General features: G+C 39.7%; 1 non-coding gene across 1 annotated transcript; it reads right to left on the bottom strand.

Annotated features, from left to right (window-relative positions):
• Positions 1-318: 318 nt before the first annotated feature.
• On the bottom strand, positions 319-390 carry TRNAQ-UUG (transfer RNA glutamine (anticodon UUG)). Its single transcript has one exon. It is a non-coding gene; the product is annotated as a tRNA-Gln (tRNA).
• Positions 391-8,995: the final 8,605 nt, after the last annotated feature.

Here is an 8,995-nt window from a genome sequence, read left to right as displayed (position 1 = left end):
GCAACGCCACCTATGCACTCAATGAAAGTGGTAACACCATTTTGGTTGTACGGCAACGCCACCTATGCACTCAATGAAAGTGGTAACACACACCATTTTGGTTGTACGGCAACGCCACCTATGCACTCAATGAAAGTGGTAACACCATTTTGGTTGTACGGCAACGCCACCTATGCACTCAATGAAAGTGGTAACACCATTTTGGTTGTACGGCAACGCCACCTATGCACTCAATGAAAGTGGTAACACCGTTTTGTTTTAAAATGTCTTGCGTTGTCGTTCCTTATTCTGTGTTTTCACATCAAGGTCATTTCATAAAGGTCCTACCGGGAGTTGAACCCAGGTCGTTGGATTCAAAGTCCAAAGTGCTAACCACTACACCATAGAACCCCTTGTAAAAATTTATTTTGGAATGGTTTTCCTATTTTATGCCGATTCCATAAGAAGGGAGATCCTATCATTAGTCAAACTTAAGTTATTGGATTCAAAGTTCTAGAGCTGTTTTATCTAACTCGTTGTGATCTTGAGCACCTTTAGAGTGGTTGCAGAAGTAACCCTCCGGTGTTGATTGAAGCTCGTGGAGAACATGTAATTTTATATATTTCTTATAGTTAATTTATATATTGTTGTATATTACAAAAAAATTGAAATAATACTTTACATCCCCGTCTTTCTTTCTTCCGTGCAAAACTTAACATGAAAACTATATTATTTCAATATTCACTCGAGAAACAAGGGGTGAAAACTATATTATTTCAAACCCTCCATTATTGCTTCTACTTTGCGTGAAAATGCTTCCACTAAATCATGTTACTAACTAGTTGGTTTGGTTTGGTTCAATTCTTGGGTCCACTAGATTGAATTGACGTAGCTCAATTAAACTCTTGATAATATAAAAATCATAAGTTTCTTAAATTAAGTTAACTTAAAAGTTTAACCCCTAATCTTTTTTAGAACGTTTAGCTTTGTGTCTAGTTGATCTCTAAATTCTTAGAAGTATCTAATAAGACTTCTATTTAAGGAACTTTTCACTATAAAAGAGGTAAGACTTCAGGCTTATTATTAAGGAATTTCAAATGAGTGATTTGATATATCATAGAGGACAAAATATTCATTTGTTTCAAATATCTTACGTTGACCATTCTTTTTTGTCAAGTATTTTGAATATTATCATTGTGAATTACTAATGACATTAGATTGAATCTCATTAATAACAATATCCCAAAACTCACGTAAAGATGGCATCAAAATTAATACTTTAATTTCATCTTCAAAATTTATTTCCACTTAACTCAGTTGACTAATAATCATAATAGTCACCGGTGCACAAATATTTACAACCTTAAAAGGTAAAATTATAAGGAGTACAAGAAAAATTAGTCTGAGGGTTTTACGCAGATTGTTATAATTCTAATTTTTAACTAAAAAAAAAAAATTAGTCTCGTTGTCACGCTTAAAACTACTCTATAGGTATAATCGACCTATTATCCTTCCACCAATAGGAGCAAAAGGCAACGTTACTATGTGAAACTAGTTTCATGTCATTTATTCAACAATAAGGGTGTTAGCATGCATTTGGAAATGAACCCATATTTAAAAAATTTATATAAAATTGAAAAGAATTGTTATCTCAAAGACAATGAGAAAACCAACGGTTCCTTCACCCAAGACCCATGGTCCGACTCCCAACATGGAAGGGATAATCTAGAGAATCATTCCAAGAACCCTAACAGTTGACCAAAGGATACAGATTGTATGTCCCAAGAACGGGGGAACTGAGGAAGAAGCTCATTCAAGAATGTCACGATACCTTATGGGCCGAACACCCTTGGTGGCAAAGAACGTACGCCCTAATAAAGAAGGGGTACTTCTGGCCAAACATGCGAGACAACATCATGCAATACACCAAGACGTGCCTCATCTGTCAACAAGACAAAGTCGAGAAAGCCAAAGTCTCTGGACTCTTGGAACCTCTACCTGTGCCGACAAGACCTTGGGAAAGTGTATCTCTGGACTTCATAACACACCTCCCAAAAGTCGGGGAATATGACGCCATCTTGGTTATTATAGACCGATTCTCAAAATATGCGACATTCATCCCACTCCAAAATTATGCTCGGCAGAACTCACAGCCCAACTGTTTTTCAAACACGTTGTAAAGCTATGGGGCATTCCGTCAAGCATCATCAGTGATAGAGATGGCAGATTCATTGGGACATTATGGATTGAGTTATTCGCCTTCTTGGGAACAACCTTAAACATCTCCTTGAGTTATCACTCTCAAACCGATGGACAGACAGAATGGTTCAATTGCTTGCTCGAAGAATACTTACGTCACTTCGTCGACGCTCGCCAGAAGAACTGGATACTACTGTTAGATGTCGCCCAATTTTGCTTCAATTGCCAAACAAGCTCGTCTACAGGGAAGAGTCCCTTCGAAATTGTAAGTGGACGACAACCGGTCTTACCCCATATTATTGATCATCCTTATGCAGGGAAAAATCCTCAAGCTCACAACTTTACAAGAGAATGGAAGCAGACGATAGATATAGCCCGGGCATATTTAGAAAAGGCTTCCAAGCATATGAAAAAATGGGCGGACAAGAAGCATCGACCCCTTCAATTCCGAGCAGGAGATCAAGTTCTTATCAAGCTGAGACCAGAACAGATCAGATTTCGCAGCCGAAAGGACCAGAGACTAGTTCGAAAATATGAAGGCCCGGTTGAAGTTCTTAAAAAGATCGGGGCTACCTCCTACTAAGTTGCACTTCCCGCATGGATGAAAATCCACCCAGTAATTCATGTGAGCAACTTGAAGCCCTATCACCCTGACCCAGACGACGACCAATAGAATGCAACCACAAGACCGAGCATCGATCTGAAGCAGAAAGAAACGAAAGAAGTAGAAGAGATCCTAGCCGACAGGGTTAGGAAGATAGAAAGACCTGTACGGATGATTCGTGAATTCCTTGTCAAATGAAAGAATCTCCCTACAGAGGAAACAAGTTGGGAACGCGCTGAAGATCTGGACTCCGCCGCCACCCACATCGCAAGGTTTGAAAGTAGTCGGTTGACGGGGTCATCAACCAATTAGGTGGGGGAGGATGTCACGGTCATGCTCGTCCAAGGCATGTTGCCCATGGCCGCATGCCCATGACAAGCCAACCCTTGTCATGTCTTTTCATTCTAATGTTTTTCCTTTTGTAATTCTAGGGCGTATGACGCCTAAAAAATATCATGTCTAGGCCTGCCAGACTTAAAATGGCTCAGAATGTACTATAGGGGGATATGACTAGTTGTCAACTTCTCCCTACCCAAGGTTATATATGCTAAGCCGTTGTTATCTTTCTCTTGCTTGCTTATATAACGTCTCTTTCCAAAATCTCTCTTTCTAAAATCTCTCTCTCTCCTTGTTTTCTAAAACCTTTTTTTAAAATCGAGGCTAGAGGCTCGATCGTACGTCGCTTGGCCGTAGGCAACGCAAGAACAAATTGGCAAGCTCACTTGTCGCTGGAAAGTGAGTGCCGCACAATCGCTAGTCCGCTGCCTTCGAAAGCGCGATTGTGTCACCACGCACACTGAAAAAAAAAAAGATCTCATTTTCTATCACACGTAGAATTGTCATTCTTTTGTCTTTTGAAACCCCTTACCTTATCAGTCATCAGGCAGGTTTTTGGTATCATATATCGAGATAATTATTATGAAAAATCTATTCCACTAGTGTGACTTAGATACCCTTTCTTTGTGGTATCAGCCATGCTATTTGAATAGCTTGAAGTCATCATAGCCTCTCCACCGGTTCCGAAGACTCCTTCGGCATCAATGTGCTCCAATGAAAGAGATGAGACCCTTTCCTGAACCAAAACCGGGCATAAAACGCCGAGGAAAAAGTCGAAAGCGAGCTCTTTTCGCGTATACGCAATCTCGAAACCCAATTAGCTCACGGACTGTCTCCTCAACTCTGGCGAGTATGAGTGCTTGGTAAGAGAGAATGTCAAATGAGAAAGACATTCGATTACGGCAACATTCGCAACTACCAAAGTGCACTAAACCTAGTAGAGATCTTCGACCTAACGACAATGAAACTTCAAGCCCATTTTATCAATCCGCTTTGTACCTTATTGTTGACCGAATCAGATGTACGCCAGGCCTAAATTCTCTCTCAGTCACCCAGAGACGAAAGGATGATCAGATCCGAAGTTTACGAATCGAAGAGAAAGTGGATCTGAGTTCTACACGCTTTCATTTTCTAAAGCTTCGCTTGCCTACGGTACTTTATTCAGGATGTGCAAAAATACAGTCATCTCTCAGCCGTGTATAGAGAATTCCTTGATCATTTCCTTGGCGGATAACACAAATGAAATCGTTTCCCTGACCGCCCATCTTATGAGTCCATTCTTGTCTTGTTGATTTGTTGTACTATTCTATACCTCTCTCGATTGATAGAAAGACGTTCGGGAGTTGGGAGGGCCTATCGTGAGGGAACTTTCCTTTTCACGGTAGGCAAAGGTAAAGCGGGAGCTGCATATATCCACGGTGATCAAGGCAGAGCGACTCCTTCTTTAAAAGAGGTTGGTTTTATCGAAACTGTTAGATCCGCTTTCGTTAAAGAAAAAATAGTAGCTCTTGGTTTGGCCGATGTTGATTTGTATGGCAATGTGGACTCGGCTCAGGATGAGGATTTCGCTTTTCATACTGCTACTATGAGCCAAAAGAGCTGGTAAGCTATCTCGCTAAACGAAAGAAAAAAGCACGTATGCGTTGACCTCTTCAGGACCAGTTGCTTCCTCTTTTTGTTTATACGTTTGGAGAAACCTGCTAAGCCCGCCTTTCTTACCAGGTGTGATTCAATCTTTCAGCTCAAACTTTTCTATCGTCCGACAGAAAAGGTAGGAGTACGACTACCTTTTCCTTTTCTTGCCCGAGCCAAGGGATCATTCAGTTTCTACCAAAAAGTTTGCTATCTATTAGTTGCCATAATCGAATGTATTTCTCATTTCATGTTAGCTCCTCCAAGAGTTTCCTGTTCCGTAGTAGACGAAATCTTGGACTTCTATCAGACTTGTAGCATTGCCTGGTGAGCTCGCCGTTGAGGGTGTGCCTTACAGGAGATCGAGCAGCCATTCTTTTCCTACCTGGTATGCTTTTCCACTTATCATGCAACTAGCCAACTAGCCAAAGAGAGAGGGAGAGGAATCATGTCAATCAATTTGTATGTGCATTTTTTCCGTCCTGTACTTGCTTGCTTAGCTTTCTTAACCAACATCTCCGGTTTTCCTCAAACCAAGAGGTCCTGCTTATCTATACCCAAAAGTCACACTTTCAGCCGAAAGACTGATTTTTTCATAAAGTCGGTTCATAGATCAAGAAAGAATGAAGCTGCTTATAGGGACGGTTATGCGATACGTCTATTCATACTCGCCTTTCCTTTAACCCTGCTATCAACCTAGCCATTCTCGCTTGTTGCTTTAAGGGGTCTCCCCACTGTAGATTACTCGGATTGGTTCTCGCGTCCGTGTGCCAAAAAGAATGGGCGAGTTTGGTTTGAGTGTTCATCAATTGGGTGGATCCATTTGCTCCGGGGGGGGGGGGGGTGAGACGAGGTGTAGCGCAGTCTGGTCAGTGCATCTGTTTTGGGTATGTTGTCCGCTAAAGGTTTTAAGAAAGGGGGTACATATTTTCTACATAGGTCATCTATGGTCACAATCTTTTTAAGGAAGATGCTCCCAAATAATCGGTGAACAATAGCCTTTAAAGAAGTTTCAGAGAGCAAGAAGAGGCAGAAAAGAGAATAGGAGTGAGTCGTGCAAGGAAGAAGGAACTAGTAGGTTTAATTTGGGTTCGTTTGAACTAAAAAATGAACCAAATTTTTTCAAACGAACCCAAATTCAAGACTCACTAGCTCATAGTCCATATGTGGTAAAAAAAAAACCTTCCGTGGCCCAACCCTTATTTGCAATCAGCATCCAACCATTTCTTTTTCAACCGACATGTATGCTCCAGGCCAAACTCACGTAACTAGTCAGAAGATGCGGCCCACAACTGAACGGAAGACAAGTGTCACAATCGCACTCTTGCAGTAGTGAGACAATGATTATGTGACATTTGTTCTAATCCAATGAACAAGTCAACCATGCAAAATTTAGACTGAACGAACAATAGCAGTGTATGCTCGAATCACATTTAGAAGAAATATTTTAGAAAACGTGAGCGAGGAAATACGTTAAAAACAATATCAAATAAAGCAATGTTATAAGCTAAAAGTGAAGAAACAACAACTGGTCAAGTTCTCCTATAGTACATTTTGGGACATTTTAGTCTTGATGGGTGTAGATATGATTTTGAGAGCTAATCATACACCCCGTATTGGCACAACAATAATAGTAAAAGCCTATCTAAGATGAAAGCAATAAAAGGTGTTTGGAATGAGCATGCCACCATGAACCACAAATCGTTTACAAGAATAGCTGAGACATCTAACATGCAGCCACAAGCAACATGCCTCGGCCAATCATGACCGTGACATCTGCCCTTACACAATTTGTCAATATCTCTATCAACCGGCTCTTCATAAACTCAACGTTGTTGGATGAGGCTGACTTTAGGTCTCCCGACGCACTTCTAGCTGATCTCAGTATTGAGGAGTCTTTTCCAACCTATTAGGAGCTATTGAAAATCACTTCTCGGTTTGTTAACTTTTCAAGTCTTCTCTGTTGGTGTTTATCCTACTTTCTTCACTTGAAACAATTTCTTCTTTGCATGATGTCATACCACTTGCTTTTACTTGATCTTTTCTTGGTCGGAATAATAACGTTTCAAGTTATTGACGTGGACAACAGGGTTAGTCTGTATCGATAGGAGCAATTGGATCCTATATGATGTCTTCCTAATCTTGTGGATAACTTCGACTAGTCCATAGAATTTTCGCACCAGTCTTTGGTTCTTGTTGCTTTGAACTCAAAGTTGATCTGACCTTAACTTATCATAACTCTCTATTTGCTTTGAAATTATCGTGGTCGACCCTTCTCTACATCCGTCTGGATGGTATTTTTGCGTGAACATGTGTTGCTTTAGTGGTTTGTTTTTGTCTCCCTTCTTCAGTAGAGGTGTTGGCTTGGTGGCTTTGCCAAGCATTTGAGTGATCACTGACAAGAGCCTTTGCAGGTCAAATCAACCTGACTGTGAACATGCCATTTTGCTATTTGTAGAATTCAACTAGCTCAGGCTGAGCCGCATGACATCTATTTGTGGTAGGCGACGTAAAACTAACCTTGTGATTTATCTCTCTTGGTGGGGTTAAACCCAATATCTGAGCTTCTTGTTTTGGGTCGTGGTGTTCATGTAGTGGCAATAAAGTTTTTGTTGAGGTTAGCACACTTGAGCTCCCATTTTCAAATACAACAATCGCAGCAAGTGTAGATTCATCATGACTAAGATTCTTTCTCAACTGTACTATCGTCATCATTTTCACCCCTCTTGGTTGATGGATGTTTGTCTGAATGATCGTTGGGTTGACTCCGTTACTACTAGACATTTTTCTAGGGGCATGTACATGACTTTGTGTTCAAGGATGATGTCAATCCCTGACTATTTGGGCTCTAGAAGATTGGATATGAAGGCTGACTATTTATAGTAAAAATCTGATAGAGATATATATACTAAATAATTATATATAGTAGGCGGTTACATATAGTGAAGCTATATATAATAAACTGAAATCATATGTATACCCATTAGTCAGTGCTTCCTAAATGTACATTTCTCATTCTCCATATCCTCTCTTTGCATGCCAGAAGTCATTAATACAAAACCATTAGTCAATATTTCTTCTTACATTTTCTCTATACGTTCTTTGTGTTCATTTAGATCAAGTGTGTGCGTTGTTGTGTGATTGTAATAACTGGTATCAGAGCGAGGAGAGATTCACCACGATCTGTGAAGATGGAAAGTTCAAAGACTTGAATTGAAAAGTTTGATGGATTCGATATCAGTTTCTAGAAGATGCAGATTGAAGATTATCTGTACGAGAAAGATATTCAGGAACCCATTTTGGGGGTGAAGCTAGATACAATGACCACGGAGGAGTGGAATCTCAAGGATTGTCACGCCGTAGGGTTAATCTGGTTGACGCTGCCAGGGAACCAAAGAAAGTACGATTGGAAATGGTCCATACAGACGTTTGGGGACCATCTCTAGTTTCTTCATTTCTAGTACCAAAATTTTATGGATTAGAGGTCTCGCCAAGTGCAACGACAACTCTCTGTTTTCCCAAGGCTAGCCAAATATCTCATGACCACTCTTTTCGTCCTCACCATATCTTGACACTATAACGTTGATCCAGTATTGTCTTATATAGTTAACGTTCACTCTTTAACGTCCAAGGACATTTTATAACTACCACGAAAATCAAAACATACAATAAATACATACAAGTTTTACAACATATCATATACTGCTTACTTGGTCGCAGAGAGACGTGTCATCGAGCTGAGTCATAGAGATATACGACTCTTTATCCTAAGAAAAAATCTATATAATTTAAAATCTGGCTGCTCTGATACCAATCTGTCACAACCCAACTTTTAAGGGTTCAAAACTCAAATAGAAACTAAAATTGAGAGTGAAAACAAATAAAAATAAAAGTAAATTAATATAAAATAAGAAAATGTTGTAAAATTAAAATGAGATTGAAAAAATAACACAACATTAAATATAAAATTAAATTCCTAAAAGATAAGAGCTTATAGGATGACGATAGCGTCCTATGCATATGACGAAACTTCTTCACAATTGCAATATCTGACAAATTTATATTATTGTCATTTATAGCTTCTATCACAATACTATAAAATTTGGGGTCAAGGCCTATATGGGACTGAAAAGACCATTCACCACACGCTTGTAAATTAAATTATATCTACCACCCTTGAAATTTTCCACGGCAAACCTTCCAACAGCTTGCACTTCTTCATCATTGAAATCCTTAATTGGAACT

Source organism: Cucurbita pepo, chromosome 10 (genome assembly GCF_057944985.1).
Source record: "Cucurbita pepo subsp. pepo isolate OVF chromosome 10, ASM5794498v1, whole genome shotgun sequence".
In the NCBI taxonomy this organism is placed as follows: domain Eukaryota; kingdom Viridiplantae; phylum Streptophyta; class Magnoliopsida; order Cucurbitales; family Cucurbitaceae; genus Cucurbita; species Cucurbita pepo.
Note: the sequence above shows the minus strand (reverse complement) of the source record. Positions and strands in the feature narration are given on the sequence as shown.